Source organism: Rhinatrema bivittatum, chromosome 10 (genome assembly GCF_901001135.1).
Source record: "Rhinatrema bivittatum chromosome 10, aRhiBiv1.1, whole genome shotgun sequence".
Taxonomy (NCBI): Eukaryota; Metazoa; Chordata; class Amphibia; order Gymnophiona; family Rhinatrematidae; genus Rhinatrema; species Rhinatrema bivittatum.
The window spans coordinates 46,267,328-46,289,307 of NC_042624.1; positions in this window are offsets into that span (position 1 = coordinate 46,267,328).

Sequence of the window (21,980 nt, forward strand, 5' to 3'; positions counted from 1 at the left end):
ATCTTATCTAAAGAGTAAGAGTGGGTTTTTCCTATGTTTAAATAAGGAAAATATCATAATCTCCATCTTTTGTTGGCACAAAAAGGATGGAGGATGAAATAGGCAAGACTATGTGGAAAGCATTATTTTCATTCTGTGACTCTTTTTCAAAATATGCATATTTGTGAAAGTATTGGCCAGACTCTCTAATGAGGGAATTTTAGCAAAAAAGCAAATATGAATAAACGAGTCCTGCGTTTTTTTACCATGTAAGAAAGGGGCGTTATAAATGCAATTTCACAATTTTATGCAAATTTAGTCAAAATATTTACATTAAATTCTGTTGAGAAAGCATGTGCAGAAGACACAGAGCCCATATTTTCCTGCTAAAAAAAAGTGGTTCATGCCATTGTTGATATTTTCCATCCTATCTCCTCATTGACTATACTAAGACCCTTGGAAAACAGGGAAGTATGAAAATGGAAGATGCCTTTACCTTAAATGTACAAAGGGGCAAGGAGAGAGCCACAGAAAACAATTTCTAAACATGTTTAGAAAATGTTTAAGTGCCTATTTTGCATTCTCTTTATCTGATTTTAGTGCATGATGTGGGAAGTTGCATACTGAATTAAAATTAGACATGGAAGAGAATTGGATAGGTCGGACTGATCAAATTCCCTGCTGTGCATGAAACTCGCTGGTTTCAGTCTGCAACCATTTTCCCCCTCATTAGTCTTTAAATGACTTCACATTAGCAGCCTTTGAAATGGCACCCTATACATTTATACCTAATTCTAGAAATATATTTGACCTACTCTGTCTGCATGAGAGAAGGAGGAGAAATTCACATTCATGTTTGTTAAGGAGGAGCTATGAGGTGGATTGTCATGTGAAAAGGATTAAGGTTTGTTTTTTGCCACTTTGAGGAGAGGGGGAGAGAGAAAGAGAGAGACAAAAACAGCTCCCTGCAGATAGATTGAGAGTCTCTAAGGAATGATTAAATGACCAGGGTGGGGAAGGGTGTATAGGGGAAAGGGACCGAGGAATGTACATTGGGGGTTTTCTGTGATCATGACTGAAGATGAGTGGGAATGGTACAGAAGTTAGGGCCGGATTTTAAATGCCCTGTACGTGTAAATCCGGCCAGATTTACGTGGGCAGGGCCCTTGCGCGCCGGCACACCTATTTTGCATAGGCCGCCGGCGCGCGCCCAGCCCCGGGACGCTCGTAAGTCCCGGGGCTTCATAAAAGGGGCGGGGAGGGGGTGTGTCTGGGGGGTGGGACCGGGGGTCAGGGGGCAGTTTGGGGCGGGGCAGTTTGGGGTGGGGCCGGGGGCGTGGTGCCGGCCCGGGGGCGTGGTCGAGGCCTCCGGACCAGCCCCCGGGTCGGGTGATGGCGCGCCAGCAGCCCGCTGGCGTGCGCAGATTTACGCCTGCTTTCAGCAGGCGTAAATCTGGCATCAAAGGTAGGGGGGGTTTAGATAGGGCCGGGGGGGGTGGTTAGGTAGGGGAAGGTGGGGGGAGGGAACAGGCAACGCACGCCGGGCTCGGCACGCGCAGGTTGCACGAATGTGCACCCCCTTGCGCACGCTGACCCCGGATTTTATAAGATACGTGCGGCTATGCGCGTATCTTATAAAATCCAGCGTACTTTTGTTCGCGCCTGGTGCGCGAACAAAAGTACGCGCTCGCGCAAATTTATAAAATCTACCCCTTAGTGATTAGCACTGGTGGAACATAGAAATCTATAGACATGGTAAATTATTGTTGCTTAAGGTAAAGCCAGAAGGGATTGGAAGAAGTGAATTTGAAAGAGATTATGCCTATAACACAAATTCAAAATTTGCATAAATAACCATGAAGTAGAGAAGTGGTTCCCAAACTTGTCCTGGAGGATCCTCAGGCTATCAGATTTTCAGGATATTTGCAATGAATGTGCTTGAGATAAATTTGCATACACTGCCTCCATTGCTTGCAAATTTATCTCATGCATATTCTTGCAGATATCCTGAAAACCTGACTGGTAGATGTTGCTCCAGGACAGAATTTGGAACTACTGAAGCAGAGAACACCCTTAGACTATGAATGCCTTGGCTTGACACTAAGTGCATGTAGGAATGTTAAATTGACTATATACATTCTACAAGGGCCTTGTGCAATAAAGAAACCCATGGCCAGTGTCAATCCTCCAATAAAACTACTGTTCAAATTATTTGATAGCATCATTCAAACAATCCTCTTATATGAGAGTGAAGTCTAGAAATGATATGGAATAAGAAGGAACACCAAGAGTAACCCTGCACTCCAGTTCTGCAAACAGACACTCCATGTCTGCAGAAACTTCCCCAACAATGGATGTGAGCAGAACTAGGATGTTCCCCTTACTCATATTAAAAAATATTTAAAGCCAGGTATCACCTGAGGAACAGCAACAGAAACTCCCTCCACCATCAGACATTTTGAGAAGAAACACAAAATCCTGCCAAAATCACATTCAGCACCTATGTAGTGAACCTGCTGAGAGAGGTCACAGCCTGTGCCCTACCTTAAACACTGACTGGAATACCTGAAAGCATCTCTCGGACTAAGCCCTTGCAGTAAAACCACATATTTACTATTTTCTCAGACCTGTTACTTCTCTGCAGATTGCATTGTTTCATTCTACTTGACACCAGGATAATCCAGTTATATACAGCAGGCAATTATTTACGAGCTGGTCGAAATGCAATGTGACCTCTCAAGCACCCTTCTGAGCTATTTTCTGGCCATGGGTTCTCCAGTCTTTACTTCCTTAATTGGAGTGGCAGCGGTACGCTGGCCATGGTCTCCCTCTGCCTGTTCTTGGCATCTCTGGTGACTTTTACTGCCGTCTGCCAGTTTTCTGGCCCCTGCCCAGTCTCTGGCAGTTTTCTGGCCTATTACCTCTCTGGCAGCTACTTGTTTCTTCATTTGTCATCCTCCCGCTCTAGCTTTGCCAAGGGACTTTACTTTCTACTTAAACCATATCCTAATTAATCACATCTGGCTTCCCCAGTCTCTGTCCCCTTGGAACAACATTATCTAATAACCTCCTGTCTTTAGTGACATAACTTTCTATCTCCCTTTCATTTCCCCCCTGCAGCACCCCTGTGTCCTTGTCAGGCTAACTGTAACTTATTCCTGGCACTTTCTCAGCTGGGTGGAGTCCAGTCTCTATTATAGAGTAATCCCCCCTAGTAGCGTCATTGTTAGTCGCTTTTCTTCTTTATCTACTGGTGTTCCTTTCACAGTGCTTTTACAGCCTACCTGTTCGTATTTCTCTGTTGCTTCCAACTGTACACTGACTTAAGTGCCAACTCACCTGCCATATTAAACCAGGACTAGCACCAAAGGATCCAAACAGCAAGAATCCTACCTATGAAAATGCAACACTGTACATGTTGCACTGGGTCCTAGTTTCTATTGGGGAGGGCATATTGGAAAACAAGCTGGGTTGCTATTGATCCCTATACAGAAACCGCATGCTAGCAGAATTCCTCACAATGGCCACACATGCAGAACTCAGACAGATCCTTAATAATAGGGATGTGCATTCATTTGCAATGACCTAGATAATGTCAACACCACTGCAAATGTCATTTCTGGTTGTTTTCACACCATTCCGAAATAGTGTGCTCTCATTCCGAAATCTAAAAAAAAACAACCCTTGGAAATCAATAACAAAAATGAAAATTGACCCTCAAATGACATGATAGGACATGAAACAACATCTTATGGCATGCACAGCCCTTTTTACTAAATATAAAAAAAGTGGCTACAAATTAGAAACAGTAATGTGCAGATACAAACTAAAATGGAAACCCCCTGATGTCAAATTCTACATGCAATGCAACAGAGCCAACACTGGAAAAATAGAAACAGAAATACATAATATAATAATAAAAGAAATGTGCATTTCTCAACCTTACAGAGAAAATAAAAATTTCCACAAAAGAGAGCTGGAAAATTTCTATATAATCCTGGAAGAAATAGGAGATACAACAGCTATAGCAGCAAAATATGTTGTATCCTATCAAAAGGTAAGACAAATAATGGGGTCAATATTCAAATGGTTTGTCTGACTAAGTTGAGGACTTGGCTGACCACTTTCAAGTTTTCCAGCTAGCTGAATAAAACATATCTGGATAATGTGGAGGTGGTTTGGGGGCATTCTGGGGCAGAGCTAAGTGAATATCAATGTTAGCCAGATAACTTATCTGGCTAAGCCTGGCCATGCTAGACAGCAAGCCTAAAATTAACCAGATAAAGTCTTAGCCATGAAAACTTATCTGGATACATATAGTGGCACACATAATTATCCACTCTGCTGAATATCCCAAAACAGATATTCAACTAGCTTTAGCTGGATAGCTAGTCTGTACCTTGTGCAGCTAAATTTCAGGCTCCCTATGAACAAAAACAACAGTAAATATCCAGGGCTTAATTTGTAGACAAAAAGGAAATGGGACTGTGGAGGAAGGTGAGATGGGTGGAACCAGGGCTGGGTGTGAACTCTCTCACACACACACACTCATAGCCAAATACAGTCTTCATACTCTTAATATGTTTGATGAGCATTGGTGGGCAAAGGATGGCTCGGGGTTGGGGATGTATGATCACGGAGGTAAGGAGGAGAAGATGGAGATAGAGAATGGGGTGCACTCTAACCCCCTCTTCTCTCTGCCCTGGTGATCCTGGACCTGCATCCGCAGCCTCCCCAAAAGTTCTCCAGTGGTCCTAAAGCCCCTAAGTCTAACCCCTATCCCTAGTGATCCTTAAGCCTTTCCTCTGCCTGGAAAATCATCCTCTCCAGCAACTTTCCTCCTCTCCCCCCTCAGCCAGTAAAATATAGGCCTTTTCTTCAAGCCAGAATCAGGTGGCTCACCTCTGCCTTGGGGAAGGAGTAGGTGTGCACAGTTCTCTCTCCTCAGTCTACTTGTATAGGGATATGGGTCTTGGAATTCAAAAGCATGGCCAGCTCTTTGCCTCCTTGGGGATGGAAGAAAGGGAACAATGCCAGATGGTCTCCTCTCCCCTCCTCCATCACACCTAATCCTTTCTCTACCCCCTCTGATCTCTTCCCTCACCGAGAACCCCACCCCCACTCTGATCATATCACTCACACCTCATAGTCTCACACCTCAAAATTTCGATATGTTCCATGTAAACCGCCATCCCGGCGATAGTTATCTCTGTTATCTGTGAACCGGAGTGATATGTATATTATACAGGAACTTCCGGTATATAAAAACCAAAAATAAATAAATAAATAAATAGTCTCTCTGATCCCCTTAATCATACCCCAGAGCAGCTTTGATCCCCAGACTCACTCTTTCCCACATAATCCACAGCCTCTCCCAATCCCTTCACTTACTCTCTTGCCTTCCCACATCCCATCACCCACTCTCTTTCTCCTACCTACGATCATTTTTCCCACTCCATCTGCCTTCCCAACATCCCCTCATTCACTATCTTGGCCCTTTCATCCTCAGCAATGTGGTCACCAGCAGCAGCGATGGCAGGAACTGGGGTCACAGCATGAGAAGCAGTAAGCCAACACTCCCAGAGAGGCAGAAACAGCGGGGCTGATAGGCATTCATCCCTTCTCTTTTTTAATTTGGCTGTCGTCCCTCAAAGCCTCCAAAAAAGTGCTGGGAAACTGCACAAGATCAAAGCTATGTGGCTGCCCTTGTCTCAGGGTATGCAGCTCAAACAGTGTCATTCTTTGCTTCTTCCAAGGGCTGGGTAGCCATAAATAATCCAGGCAACTCCTGGCTCTGTGCTGTTTCCTCAGGTGAGCCAAAATTGATAAACACCCCTGGCTCTGTTCCACTTTCTTGGGTTCCAAGGAAAAGGTGGCAGAATGCCATTCTGTTTTGTTTTGGGGGGTTTTATGTGCCAGAAATTAAACCCTCGGTAATGGACACAAAAAGGGGTAGAATTAGTACAAGTTAGAAAGTTGTGAGCAGTAGTGCCATCCCCATCAAGGCCAGGATGAAGTCTTGACAATTGGCACTAGTACTCACAACTTCCAGACTTGTGCTTTTTGTGTCTGTTCTTTGCTCTGCAGTGTCTGCTTCAGTATTACCCCTTTGCTTTCCGTTTCCTGCATACAGGAGGAAAGATGGGGGGAGGAGAACAAGAGAGGAGGGGCTGGGTTAGGAAACAGTGACTGTGTGCTCCATGCTCAACCCCCTCTCCTTCTCTTCCCTGCTTGAGAGGGGCTGAAGAACAACACCCCTGCTGCTCTGACTCTTAATCCTGAAATGAAGTGCCCGAGCTGTGTTCCTGGCCATTTCCCCGCAACTTAAGTGTCTTGTGAATATTTCCAAAATCCAGGAATTATTTTGTTATTGCACTTTCTGTATTTTCTAATTTTATTTTACTGTTATTACAACTATATTTATTTGTTTTAACTTCTCATATTTCTAAACCACTTCATGTATTATGTTGCCACACATATACACATGGTAATGACAATGATGTTTCCTGAATCTGACAGATATATGCCATGTGAGGTTAGTGAGGGTAAGGTAGAAGAAACAACTGAAGATATTTATCAACAATGCAGAAACAAACAAACAAAAAAACTGTACGTGGCTAAAGTACCATATCAAAGACTGATTTACCTAGGTAAGATGGCTCGGCTGGAAGTGGCCTCCTCAGAGCAAGGTGAAAGAACTTGTGGGCTGTGTCGCACGTGGTCTTCTAGCAGCCACAGGAAAAAGAGCCTTTCCCGTGGATACATTTAGATCAGGGGTGAAAAGCAGCAGAACATGCTCAAGCAGAAGATGCTAGCATGCATGCTGACCAGCCAGTTTTCAAGGAAAAAATATGCAGGTTGTTCCACATCGAAAAATTGTATAACTTAAAAAGCATCCTAATAGTTTGCAAGTACTTGGACTATTTGAAAATTGCTCACAGAATGTACACGCTGTGTACATGCTTTTATGATAGCCAGACTGTATATATTTGTTCATGAGGGCTCAGTGAAAAAATTAAAACTGCAGAGAAACATAGTAGGGGAGAGAGGAAGTGATTTTAAATTATACGAATAACACTCATGCTTCACCTCTCAGTCTGAGAGCTCAGCTCACCTCTCTAGTGATGTCTATTTCCTGGAAGAAAGATGTGAATCTGGGTCTGTATCCTTTAAAATTCTACTGAGCTAAGAAAACAATATATGCTTCAATTTGTACTGACTGTCTCAGATAAGACAATTTTCTGATATCTTATAGTATTTAGAAAATAAAGGGGCGGATTTTAAGAGCCCTGCTCGCGTAAATCTGCCCGGATTTACGCAAGCAGGGCCCTGCGAGCCGGCGTGCCTATTTTACATAGGCCTACCGGCACGCGCAGAGCCCCGGGACTCGCGTAAGTCCCGGGGTTTTCCGAGGGGGCGTGTCGGGGGCGGGCCCGATCTGCGCGGCGTTTTCGGGGCGGCACGTAGCGTTTCGGGGGCGGGTCCGGCGTGCCAGCAGCCCGCTGGCTGCTAGCGCATCGGGGGATTTATGCCTCCCTCCGGGAGGCGTAAATCCCCCGACAAAGGTAAGGGGGGGGGTTTAGACAGGGCCGGGGGGGTGGGTTAGGTAGGGGAAGGTGAGGGGAGGGCAAAAGAAAGTTCCCTCCGAGGCCGCTCCGATTTCGGAGCGGCCTCGGAGGGAATGGAGGTAGGCTGTGCGGCTCGGCATGCTCCGGCTATACGGAATCGGTAGCCTTGCGTGCGCCAATCCAGGATTTTAGTAGATACGCGCGTATCTACTAAAATCCAGCGTACTTTTGTTGGCGCCTGATGCCTGATCCCCAGCCCATCAAAAAATACATCAGGAAAAACATTTAAGTCTGGGCTAAAGCAGGGATGAGGAGAGAGATACTATCATTTAAAGAGAAAAAAAAAGAAGCAATTTTTTTTCTTTTGCCATGGCCTGTATTTAAAATGAGCCCATGCCTGATGCAAGGGGGATGGGGGGGGGGGGGGAGGGGAGCAGGCTGTTAGCATGGGCGACCTGTCCTCTGCCTCTTGAGAGGTAGAGCTGAGTTGAATTAGTGGTGCTGTGCCTCTGTTCTTCACAGCTGTGGCAGAGTGGGGGAGCATCTCCCTCTCCTACCACAACACAGAAGCAGCTTGGGAAAGCAGCAGGCAGCCTTCAGCAAGGTCCCACTGCTGAAATTGGGCTTTGACTGGACCTGTAGGCCCAGTGATGACAATGTCACCACTGTACCCCTTAAAGGAGCCAGGTGACAGCGATGGCACTGTAGGGTAGGCAAAAGAAATAAAATAGAAGTAATAATCAGGAAAAAAAAGAATATAAAGGCATGAGGGGTACACGGAGTAGCAGGGGGCCCCACACAAGCCCCCACAGCATGGATAAGGGTCCCTACTACCTCAGAAGTGCCAGTATGCACTAGGGTAAAAATAAGGAATATGTAAAACACCAAGGGGCCCTGGGTAAGCTCCTACTGTGTTTAGGGAGATTCAGGAGAAACACAGAGTAGGTTGTTGCTGCCATCCCTGGGAAATCTATTTAAATTTTTAAAAAGGGGGGCAAATAGTGTGGTGAAGTACAAACCCCCATCACTTGTACCAAAGTGGTTGGCCACATTTATTTGGCCAAGGAAAGCCCCTATGCAATGGCTCCATTGGAATTAAAGAATCTATGCTGGGTTTTACCTGTAACTCAAGATTTTATCTCCTGTAGCTCCCTAAACTGAGGGTAAGGTTACTATGGCAACCACAGAGGCATGAGGAATAGCCCTGTAGTTTATGGAAGGAGAAATGGTCAGCAGGGGATTGAAGTGACCAACCCCATGGGACCTTTTATGGATCGCATAGATCCACTAAAGAAATATAAAAATTAAATAGAATTAGCTGGCACCTGTGCCAGTATACTAAGAAAGCTGGGAGGGTACAAGGTTAAAGTATGTAAGAAATTTTAAATGTCACTATTTTCGTGTGATGTCATCAGAGCAAGAACATGCTTTGTAGGGGAAAAGGCTTTCATATAGGAAATTTAGGCAGAAGACAGGTGGTGCTGAACAAGGGTAGAAGCATTGTTCTCCAACTTTGCTGGACCCAAGATAAACTTTGGAGGAGCCAGCCTTCACCTAAGGGAAACAGTTACAGGGACCACTAACACCTGTGTTACTGTATGAGTGAGGAAAGATTGAGAAGAACAAGTGATTTTTTAAATTCAAAGTTGGTCCTGTGTTAAGGGTCGAGGACAGAATAGTTAATTGTATCAATACTGAGTAGAAATATGGTTTGATTTCAACTGTGCTTACTAGAGGTTTTAATGTGCTGAAATTTCAAATTGTATTTTAAGTATAAAAAACTTTTTCTTTAAGCACTCTTTAGAAAATACTTATTATAGGATCTTTAGTATATGTTATATATTTTTTGTAAGTTTCAATTTTTTTTTTGTTTTTCTAGTACAATAAAATTCTTAAAGCTTTTATCATGGAATCATTTATTGCAGAAGTTTTCTGGATTAATATCCTCACACAGGATGTTTTTCTACTAGTATCTCCACCTTTCCTTCCTACCCCCCAGGAGACTGACTGGGGGGTAGGAACACAAAGCCCAGCAGGAAAGAAGGTTTTTCAGGTGTCCCCCCTCAAGGAAACCATTGTGGGTCCCTACTTACCTTCTGTCCTTTGGCCCAGGACACCAAAGCAGGAGGGGGCTCCACCCTGGGGATATTTTTTTTTATAGTGCACTGATAAATTGGCATAGTCGGCAGGCTACATCCTCATTTAAGAGGTGTTCAGCAGGTTCATCCTTATTATAGTGGTGTCTAGAAGGCTATGCATCCTTATTAGAGATGTGTCCTTAATATACAGGTTTGTATACTTTTTATCTGCTGATTTTATTGTGTTTAGCTGTGCTTGTGATTACTTGACAAGTACCTTTTCTCCCACTGTTTCTGCCCCAGTTGGTACTACAACACTGAACTAAAAAGATGGAAGAATGGAGAATAGAGATGCAGGTGAAGATGGATGCCCAGGAGGCCAAATTGAGAGTCTTAAGGACAGTGCAAGACAGATATATGGCAGGGTCCTCTACCACAGCCATAAATATTTCCTATGACAAAAAGATAGCAGATTTAATGGGATAAGTATGCACCATTATTACAACTTCAGTCAGTTGATGACTTATTTGCAGTATTAAAAACACCCTTTGAAAAGTAGCTGTTAATGTCAGACTAAATGAGTTTTATGATGGAAAACAAAAAACTTTTGAAAATTTGAGAGATTATGCATATGGTCTGTAAAAAAAAAAAAAGAACTAACCAAAGCAATAAATATAGATCAACACCACCTAAAAAAAACAAGAAGCTATGCTTAAAGAGCAGTTTCTAATCTGATGGCAGTCTCAGGTGAGAGATGAGAGAGTTTTAGATGGCTCAGCCTGCCTTGATCTTTCCCATTCTACTACAAGCAACAATATTTTGAATTGAAGAAGATGAACATCTTCCTTCTCTGGGAGAGAAGACACAAACTGTCTGGATATTGCCTAGAGACCAAAGTGAGTAAGCCGTGAGACTGGTAAGCGCTGAGCCCACTTCTTGGGCTAGTGAAATGGAAAATCTTAGCAAAATGGTTACCAATCCTTGTATACAACAGAAAAAACTAGAACAGCAATAGAATTGTTCCACAGGAGACAGCATGGAAGTGCCATTGCTGGTGACAACACAGAATGCTATAAGCCAGCTAATTATGGTACACAGACCTGGGAAGGCTGGAAGCATTGTGGGGGACCTGAAAATTATCTGACCCCTTTTGAGGAAGAATCAGGGTGAACTTATCTGCTACTAATGTCAAAATCCTGGTTTTGTGGCACATGAATGTGAAAGGGAAAAACTAAAAAAAGCAACAAAAATGTTCCTTTCTTCTGGAAGCAGGAATGTCAGGATTCTTTTAAAATTCTCATATAGAAGATGACATCAGTGCCAGTTTTGGCATACTCCATTTTTGAGTTGTTATTTATACTACTAGGATTTTTCTTCAAGTTGAAACCAGTAAGTGGGCATTCCAGTTTAAGGGTCTTTCCTTGTATAATGCCTGGCCAAATTCTTTGAGAGCAGTACACGATATGGGGAATTTTTGTAAGCAGCTGAAAAATGTATTTACCACAGCCTTCCCAAATACATGAGGGAAATGGGTTGGTTTGTTCTCATTATATTAGATATGTATGCACTATTGTTTATTTTATTATATGTTTTACATTTGGTGTTACAAATTATTTTATGATTATTTTATGTCAATTTTATATAATCGCCTAAACACAGTGGGGCGGATTTTAAAACGAGCGCAAATAGCCTACTTTTGTTTGCGCTCCAGGCGCAAACAAAAGTACGCTGGATTTTAGCAGATACGCGCGGAGCCGCGCGTATCTGCTAAAATCCTGGATCGGCGCGCGCAAGGCTATCGATTTCGTATAGCCGGCACGCGCCGAGCCGCGCAGCCTACTCCCGTTCCCTCCAAGGCCGCTCCGAAATCGGAGCGGCCTCGGAGGGAACTTTCCTTTGCCCTCCCCTCACCTTCCCTTCCCTTCCCCTACCTAACCCACCCGCCCAGCCCTGTCTAAACCCCCCCTTACCTTTGTTGGGGGATTTACGCCTCCCGGAGGGAGGCGTAAATCCCCACGCGTCAGCGGGCCTCCTGCGCGCCGGGACGCGACCTGGGGGCGGGTCTGGAGGGCGCGGCCACGCCCCTGGGCCGTCCCGGGCCGTAGCCACGCCCCCGGAACGCTCCCGACACGCCCCGAAAACGCCGCGCGGTTCAGGCCCGCCCCCCGACACGCCCCCCGACACGCCCCCTCCGAAAACCCCGGGACATACGCGAGTCCCGGGGCTCTGTGCGCGCCGGGAGGCCTATGTAAAATAGGCTTCCCGGCGCGCAGGGCCCTGCTCGCGTAAATCCGCCCGGTTTTGGGCGGATTTACGCGAGCAGGGCTCTGAAAATCCGCCCCAGTATTTTCTGATATTGGAAAATTCTAAATATTCTAAATCAGTAAATAAATGATGACAGATGTGAGTTTCAAGGGGCTGGGAGTTGTACTTAGCCACGTCTAAGATGGCCTAAAGAAGGTCATCATGTATGCTAGTAGAAAACTACAGAAGCTTGAGTGAAACAATCAAAGAAGTGTTGTAATTTTGAAGCTGGAGCTTCTTGCCTTAAAATGAGCAGCTACAGAAATATTTAGAGAGTAGCTCTTGTATTTAATAGTTCATGGTTTGCACAGATTATAACCCATGCAGTATCTGAAGAGTGCTAATATCAAGACAGTGGATCTGTGCTGGCTAGCACAGTTGTCTGAGTTGTCCTTCGAAGTTTGTAACATTAAGTTTGAATTTGGCATGCAATGTCTGCTTTTTGATCCATCCATTTTACTTGGAAGTGATATCCACTTAGGAAAAATGGCTTCTATACAACAAGTTCAATATGTTTGAGTTAGAAACAACACTGGCATCCAAACAACATCCTAAATGACTGCAGCAGCAATAAATTTAAATGCACATTCCTCCTCCAACAGCTTTACATTAGACAAAAACTATATGTGCACAATAAAGGACTACACTATTTGGCTTTCCTGTTGTATCCTGAAAGCAGTAATTCATTTTCCTTTGGTTTTAAACGTTTTTCATGTACCATTTTCCCTCCCTTTATTCAAGGTTGTATAGTATTTCTTATCTAAATGATTTTACTTTATTTCCTTAATTCCTTAGGGGTAGATTTTCAGACGAGCGCGAACAGCCTACTTTTGCTTGCGCATCAGACTCAAGCAAAAGTACGCTGGATTTTAGTAGATACGCGCGGAGCCGCGCGTATCCACTAAAATCCTGGATCGGCGCGCGCAAGGCTATCGATTTTGTATAGCCTGCGCGCGCCGAGCCGCGCTGCCTCCCCCCGTTCCCTCCAAGGCCGCTCCGAAATCGGAGCGGCCTCGGAGGGAACTTTCCTTTACCCTCCCCTCACCTTACCCTCCCTTCCCCTACCTAACCCACCCACCCGGCCCTGTCTACACCCCCCCCCTTACCTTTGTCGGGGGATTTACGCCTCCCGGAGGGAGACGTAAATCCCCGCGCGCCAGCGGGCCTGCTGCGCGCCGGGCCGCGACCTGGGGGCGGGTACGGAGGGCGCGGCCACGCCCCCGGGCCGTAGCCACGCCCCGTACCCGCCCCCAAAACGCTGCCGACACGCCCCCGAACCGCCGCGACGACCGGGCCCGCCCCCCGACACGCCCCCGACACGCCCCCCTCCGAGAACCCCGGGACTTACGCGAGTCCCGGGGCTCTGCGCGCGCCGGGAGGCCTATGTAAAATAGGCTTCCCGGCGCGCAGGGCCCTGCTCGCCTAAATCCGCCGGGTTTTGGGCGGATTTAGGCGAGCAGGGCTCTGAAAATCTACCCCTTAATGTTAGTATGTAACTAATTCTGATGATTTTGTAAATGCCTTCATCGAGGAACTGAGAAACTGATTGAGATTGAATCCAGACACTCTCCTTATAGAGATTTAAAATGTTGTTTTACTTAGCTGACAGAAGTTATTCTTGGGGCTGATGGCCTAGTAGGGATGTGCAGAGCAAAATTTTATGTTCATATTTTTTATGTCCGAAAGGGGGTCCCACTTGCGGCCAATATGGACATAAAAAAAATCCAATGAGTTGGGTATATGTACATATGTGCAAAAAAAAAATTTAAACCCCCTCACCCTCCTTAATCCCCCCCCCCCAGACTTACCACAACTCCCTGGTGATCGAGCGAGGAGTGAGGACGTCATTTCTGCAATCCTTGGCGAGAAGCATGTGATGTCGGTGGCACGTCGAGTGACGCGGCGTCACGTGATTCCCGGCTCGTTCGCGCCGGACGGCTCGTTCGGCCCAAAAAGAACTTTTGGCCAGCTTGGGGGGGCCTCCTGACCCCCCCAAGCTGGCCAAAAGTTCTTTTTGGGCCGAACGAGCCGTCCGGCGCGAACGAGCCGGGAATCACGTGACGCCGGCGTCACTCGACGTGCCGCCGACGTCACATGCTTCTCGCCAAGGATTGCAGAAATGGCGTCCTCACTCCTCGCTCCATCACCAGGGAGTTGTGGTAAGTCGGGGGGGGGGGGGATTAAGGAGGGTGGGGGGGTTTATATTTTTATTTTGGCTCAACAATCGCGATTTCCCACATATCGAACATATCTATGTTCGATATGTGGGAAATCCGATCGTTTATGTCGAATCAATTTTTTAAGTAAAAAAAAAATATGAGTTGCGTTTTACTAATGCGGTCAATCCGAATGCACACCCCTATGGCCTAGTACTATGAGAAAAATTTCTCATTATACTTCTCCATTTACATAAATGTAAAGAGGTTTCATGGCAATTTTCTTGCATTAAAGCTCATGCAAAAGCTTGGATTTAATCACAGGAAAATATGGGCTGGATTTTAATAGCTACGCGCGGGCGTAGATTAGTGCGCGCAACCCGGCATGCACAAATCTACGCCCAATTTTATAACATGCGTGCGCAGCCATGCACATGTTATAAAATCCGGGGTCGGCACGTGGCAAGGGAGTACACACGTGTGCATCTTGCATGTCTGGAGCCCTAGGGGAGCACCGATGGCTTTCACCGTTCCCTCAGAGGCTGCTCCGAAATCGGAGCAGCCTCGGAGGGAACTTTCCTTCTGCTCCTTCCCACTTTCCCCTCCCTTCCCCTATCTAACTCGCCCCAGCACTACCTAAATCCCTCTTACCTTTATTTTGTTATTTACGCCTGCCTCTGGCAGGCATAACTTGCACGCACTGCCGGCTGCCGGCGCACGATCCCCCAGCACAGCCACTGTGCCAGAGGCCTCTGTCCCGTCCCCGCCCCTTCCCCCACCCCTTTTTCAAAGCTCCGGGACATAAGCGCGTCCCGAGGCTTGTGCACGTCCCCGGGCCTATGCAAAATAGGCTCAGCACAGGTAACCCCCCTGCACGCATAAATCCAGCTGGTTTTACGCGCACAGGGCTTTTAAAATCTGCCCCTATATGTGCCTGCTTTTTCAGGTGCTATTGCATTTTCAAAAGCAAATACATTTTAGCACATAATTCTCTATGGGGCCAGGACATGAAACTGTGGAATTTCCATGGGTGTTTATTTTATTTATTTGGGTTTATTACCTGACTTTTTTGAATGAGTAATTTATTCAAAGCATGGTTAACATTTGTGTGTAATTTTTCTATCCACCCCAATGAGCTGGACACAAAATCTGTGTGTGAATATGAGCTCCAGAGACGACCCCAAAAAATAGCTAAATCTCATGTAGTTCCCTTTTTTTTGTGAAAACTATCCTGCAAAGATGTTTTTCAATAGCTGTTTTCACTGCATGAGCTGCTTTGCATGATATTGCACACAGCAGCTCATTATCTAAGATTGCTTGTAAACAGAGCAGGTGGAAGCAGTAGGCGAACTAGGCCTGGGCCTAGGGCGCTGAGTATTAGGGGGCGCCGCAAGCAGTGGTATCCCGAGGGGAGCCAATGCCCCTGGATGCAGGAGGGCTCATGCGGTCGCCAATGGACCTCATCCCACTGGCGGTTGAGCAGCGACACATAGCATGCAGGCAGATCGGCAGGGCCGTGGTGGAGCTCACGTCACCACAGCCCGAAGAAAAAGGTCACGTTCAAGCCTGCAGGTGCTCCTCCTCCTTCCTGCCCACGTGACCCCGGAAGAAAACGTTGCCAGAGCCGTGCGGGCAGGAAGGAGGAGGAGGAGTATCAGCGCATGCAGAAGAGGAGCAGCTACCATGGGCCTCCGCAAATCCCAAGTCGCAGCGGCCCGAGAAGAGGAAGAGCCCGGTAGTGACCTGTGAAGAGGAGGCCCAGAGGTGAGAGAGAGGCTGATGGCCTGTAGAGTGTGTATGTATGCGTGTATGAGATGAGTTGAAAGATTGTGTGTGAGAGTGAGTTGAGAGACTGTGTGTGGGAGTGAGGACCTGAATGTTTGCAGAGACAGCATGTGAGAGCCTCTGTGTGTGTGAGAGAGACAGCATGTGACAGTGAGAGCCTGTGCTTGAGCAAGACAGAATGTGGGAGTGAGAGAAAGCCTGTGTGTGTGAGTCAGACAGCACATGAGTGAGAGCCTGTGTGTATGAATGATTGTATGAGAGAGAGCATGTGACAGAGCCTGTGTGTGTGTGTGTATGTGTGTGTGTGTGTGTATGAGAGAGAAAGCATGGGAGAATGAGAACCTGACTGTGTGTTTGAGGGAAGAAGATGGAGAGAAAAGAAATAGAAAAAAAAGACAATATAAAAGGAATTGGCAAAAAAATAAGAAAGGGAAGGTGGGAAAAAAAAGCCTGTGACCAACTGATTAGAAAACTAAGATCAGATAGCAAAGGTAAAAAAAAAAAAAAAATACTTTTTAGTGATTGGCACATGTAATCTTTGGGAATGTGCAAGAGTAGCACTTTCTCTATGCTGATCTCACAATGTACGAGATCAACATGGAGGATGTGGAAGCCCATGGGGCCCGCACAGAGGAGGCAGCAGAATGGGCTTCAGTGCCAGTAGCAGCAATCGGCGCCTCCCCAATAGCCATGTGGCAGCAGTGCCAGTGGCAGCAGAGGAATGAGAGAGGTTCCGAGGTTGCTGGCAAAAGAAAGAGAGGGGGGTCTGCCTTTAATGTGGGCATGTGTATGAATGGGACTCTGCCTGGGGGTGTATGTGTGTGAATGCATGGGTGCCTGCCTGGGGGATGGGGAGGGAGTGGTGTGAAAATGAATGGGAGCCTGCCTGGGGGTCAGTGTGTGTGTGTGTGAGAGAGAGAATGACTGGGAGCTTGCCTGGGTGTGTGTGTTTGTGTGTATGAGAGGGAGCCAGTGAATGTGAGAGCATGAGCGTAAATGAGAAAATCCAGGGGAGTAAGAGTTTTTGTGTGTGTGGAGGGGGGGTGTGTGGAGGGGGTGTGTGGAGGGGAAGAGAGTGTCTTAGAGCCTGAGTGTGTGTCAGTGTCTGTGAGAGTGAGAGGTTATGGTGGATATAAGAGCATGAATGTGTATGTATGTGACAGTGTATGTGTGAGAGAGAATGAACTTGTGAGTATGTGTGAGAGAGAGAGGATAACCTCCTGATCCTCGACAATATCAGGGTGACTGGAAATCAAGAGCTCCCACAGAAGAGACAGCAGGGGCTTTTTAAAATCCTTATTAGTTCTAATTATTGGATGCTATTTGATATATGTGCTGTTTTGAAATATTTTATTAGTGTTTGGGAAATTGTAAAAAATGTATATGATTTTAATTAATAGAAATTCTGTTTATCAGTAGTTTTAAAATATTATTTTATTATTGTTTTACTATTATAACTGATGCTTTATGTTTCTTGATTTTATTTATTTTATAAGGAATGGTGGTTCTGTTTTTCCATTGTTAATACACAGACTCTGGCTTCTTGGAGTTTCCATTTCAGTTTTTGTATAATTTGTGCTCCTTTATTTTGTATTCTGTATTTGGTGAGAGTCTGACTCTGCTCTGTGTGTGTGACCGTGATGAGAGATTCTGCTAGCATGTAGTGTCTGTATAGGGATCTATAACAATTGGGTTTGTTTGTTTCCTCAGTAGGTGGTGTACTGGTATTCTAGGACCCAGTGTAATATTTACCCTTGCTTTTTCACAGATAGGGTTATTGTTGTTTGAATCCTTGGTTTTATTACTGTTATGTCAAGATGGGATTGCAGTATTGAGTGTCTTTTTTGCGGGGTTTTGTGTTAGTTCACAATGTGCCTGGCAGTGGAAGGTGTTTGTGCTGCTGTTACTGTGAGGTGACACCAGAATTTGAAAATATCTTTTACTATGATGAGCTGTAAGGGAAACATCCAAGCTCCATTGTTTGGGGGAATTTCAGTGGATGCACAGAGTTACAGAACTGGAGGTGCAGGTTTTATATTGACATTCTGTCCCTTCCTATATATTCCTGACTTCACTCTCATAGCCATATAGAATTAGTTGAATGAGGCTATCAAATAATTTTATAGTGTGAAACTGGCCAGCTTTTTAAAATTACGCAGAACACCTTTTGGACTTTTTTTTATTAAATACTTTTTTTTTGTAACCAATTTTAAAGCAGGATCCATGCTATAGAGGTGGGTGTGATGAAGAAATGTCATTTTGGCTCCCCCCCAAAAAAACAATTCTGTCTAGAGATGCCACAGAATTTCTGTGACCTTAAGCTTTAGTACAAGAAGGATTAAAGGGGGGATGCTGGAGATGCACACAAATGCATTAGCCCTGTACGAGAGTTATTATTGGTCATGGGGAAGATTTGTTTTGTATTACTTTTTAAATTCTGTTTTTGAATTTGCCTTCTTAGTTCGCCGTAGATGCTCTCTCCAAGTATAGATTTGATAAAGTTTATCTGCTCCATTGTTAGAATGGTTTTATTTAATAGGAATGGTTATTATGGTAGATGAACAGCAGGCTAGCACTTCAGGTGCACACTAAGGGGTCGCACAAAGGGGCAAGCTCCTCTGTTGCACTCCTTTGTGCACTTCAAGAGTGCGCACCCACCAGAGACCCTTGGTGCGCCACTGGATGTGAACCATATGGGGCCGCAAGCGGCAGCAAAAAGGAGTGGAGATTTGGTGGGCCGCGAGTAGTGCCCAATCTGCTCGTGCCCCAGAAAACCACACAGTCGGTGGGTGTGATCGAGAACAATGTAGGAGTTGGGGCAGAGACCGGGGGGGGCGCACAAGGGAGAAGGCTCGCCTAGAGCTCCTAATCCCCTTGCACTGGCCCTGTTTGTAAACCTTTACATGTAGCGGCCTATGCATGAAAGTTTCTATTTTCTAAAGCAAAAAGTATGAAGTGATTTGTAAACGAGGGCTTCACATGGAAAAAAAAACCCATGCAAAAAGCCAAAATTTTTGGTGGTAGTGTATGTTTCTGAACAATGTATGTGTGTTCATACATTTATTTATTTAAAATGATTTATTACCTGCACCCTTCCTGTGGTTTGGGATGGGGAACAGAACATAAGAACGTACCATACTGGGTCAGACCAAGGGTCCATCAAGCCCAGCATCCTGTTTCCAACAGTGGCCAATCCAGGCCATAAGAACCTGGCAAGTACCCAAAAACTAAGTCTATTCCATGCTACTGTTGCTAGTAATAGCAGTGGCTATTTTCTAAATCAACTTAATTAATAGCAGGTAATGGACTCCTCCAAGAACTTATCCAATCCTTTTTTAAACACAGCTACACTAACTGCACTAACCGCATCCTCTGGCAACAAATTCCAGAGTTTAATTGTGCATTGAATGAAAAAGAACTTTCTCTGATTAGTTTTAAATGTGCCACATGCTAACTTCATGGAGTGCCCCCTAGTCTTTCTATTATCCGAAAGAGTAAATAACTGATTCACATTAACCCGTTCTAGACCTCTCATGATTTTAAACACTTCTATCATATCCCCCCTCAGCCGTCTCTTCTCCAAGTTGAAAAGTCCTAACCTCTTTAGTCTTTCCTCATAGGGAGCTGTTCCATTCTCTTTATCATTTTGGTAGCCCTTCTCTGTACCTTCTCCATCACAAGTATATCTTTTTTGAGATGCGGCGACCAGAATTGTACACAGTATTCAAGGTGTGGTCTCACCGTGGAGCGATACAGAGGCATTATGACATTTTCCGTTTTATTCACCATTTCCTTTCTAATAATTCCCAACATTCTGTTTGCTTTTTTGACTGCCGCAGCACAGTGAACTGATGATTTCAATGTGTTATCCACTATGACGCCTAGATCTCTTTCTTGGGTGGTAGCTCCTAATATGGAACCTAACATTGTGTAACTATAGCATGGGTTATTTTTTCCTATATACATCACCTTGCACATATCCACATTAAATTTCATCTGCCATTTGAATAAAGTGGAGGCAGCAAAACACTGCACGGAGCGGCAGTAGCCACAGAGGCATTCACGGAGCGGGATGCCAGTGGCCAGTAGTTATTGTTCCACCTTCACGGAGCGGAAGGATGGAGGGCTGCTATCTCCAAAAAAAATAAAAAAACAGAAAATAATAACAGGGGTGGGTAAGAGTATGGGGCAAGGGTGTGGCCTGCTTGTTACAGCAGTTGCTACCCCTGATTGAGCTGGATGTCACTTGGATGCAGATACGGCGCTGCTCTCTAAATTGGTGGTGGGGTGGAGGGGAATTAGGGCTGGAGGGTACTGGAAGCCAATAGTAACAGGTGGGAGAGAGAAAAAGGGAAATAAATATGGATAAAGTGCGTAGCTTGCTGGCAGACTGGATGGGCCGTTTGGTCTTCTTCTGCTGTCATTTCTATGTTTCATTTCTATGTTTCTATGAATGCCCAATTTTCCAGTCTCAGAAGTTCTTCCTGCAATTTATCACAATCTGCTTGTGATTTAATTACTCTGAACAATTTTGTATCATCTGCAAATTTGATTACCTCACTCGTATTTCTTTCCAGTTCATTTATAAATATATTGAAAAGTAAGGGTCCCAATAAAGATCCCTGAGGCACTCCACTGCACACTCCCTTCTACTGAGAAAATTGTCCATTTACTCCTACTCTCTGTTTCCTTTCTTTTAGCAAGTTTGTAATCCACGAAAGTACATCGCCACCTATCCCATGACTTTTTACTTTTCCTAGAAGCCTCTCATGAGGAACTTTGTCAAACGCCTTCTGAAAATCAAAATGTACTACATCTACTGGTTCACAATTATCTACCTTTTTATTAACTCCTTCAAAAACGTGAAGCAGATTTGTGAGGCAAGACTTGCCTTGGGTAAAGCCATGCTGACTTTGTTCCATTAAACCATGTCTTTCTATATGTTCTGTGATTTTGATGTTTAGAACACTTTCCACTATTTTTCTGGCACTGAAGTCAGGCTAACTGGTCTGTAGTTTCCCAGATCGCCCTTGGAGTCCTTTTTAAATATTGAGATTACATTAGCCACCCTCCAGTCTTCAGGTACAATGGATGATTTTGATGATAGGTTACAAATTTTTATTAATAGGTCTGAAATTTCATTTTTTAGTTCCTTCAGAACCCTGGGGTGTATACCATCTGGTCCAGGTGATTTATACTCTTCAGTTTGTCAATCAGGCCTACCACATCTTCTAGGTTCACCATGATTTGGTTCAGTCCATCTGAATCATTACCCATGAAAACTTTCTCTTATAGGGGTATCTCCCTAACATCCTCTTCAATAAACACTGAAGCAAAAAAATCATTTAATCTTTCTGTGATGGCCTTATCTTCTCTAATTGCCCCTTTAACCCCTCAATCACATAAAATACCTTTAAAAAGAAAGAACACATACACTTAAAACAGACAGCAAAACAGCTACAGAGCTACAAAATAGCTTAAAAAATGAAAACAACCTAGTCTGGCAAATTGGAGGCTTCTTTAAATAAAGATGAGTCCTCAGGAAAGCTGGAAGTACATTCCATGTGATTGGTGCAGCTACTAAAAGATTTCTCCAAGATGGGCATGACACACCCAGGGATGTCAATAAGACCTTACTGTGCAGATCTCAGTGTTGTTGATGGCATAAAAATCCAAAGGATCAAATTAATCCCAGATGCATTCAGGTTATTTAAATGTTTATGAACAAGTAGAAATACCTTGTAATCAATCTGCCATTGTACTGGGAGCCAATATAATGAGCATATTACTGAAATAATTAAGTCCCTTTCGTGAAATCACTTTGCACTTTCCCCTTTTACAAATAGTAAATTCAGCTACATGTAGCAGATCAGATTTAATACATTAGCCTCTAGGTTTGAATTTAAATGAATCCTATTCTGACCCAGACCCCTCCACAACCCCCTGCCTCTTTTTCCCCAAACTAACTCCTATGACTCAGATGAAGGCTAAATCTCAATTATGTATTCAGAGACAGGGGGGGTCAAATCCTGTTCTTTTAAATCAGAAACACTAACACAATTAATGAAAACTTTATAAATGTCATGATCTTTTCTGATAGCTTTGGTGTA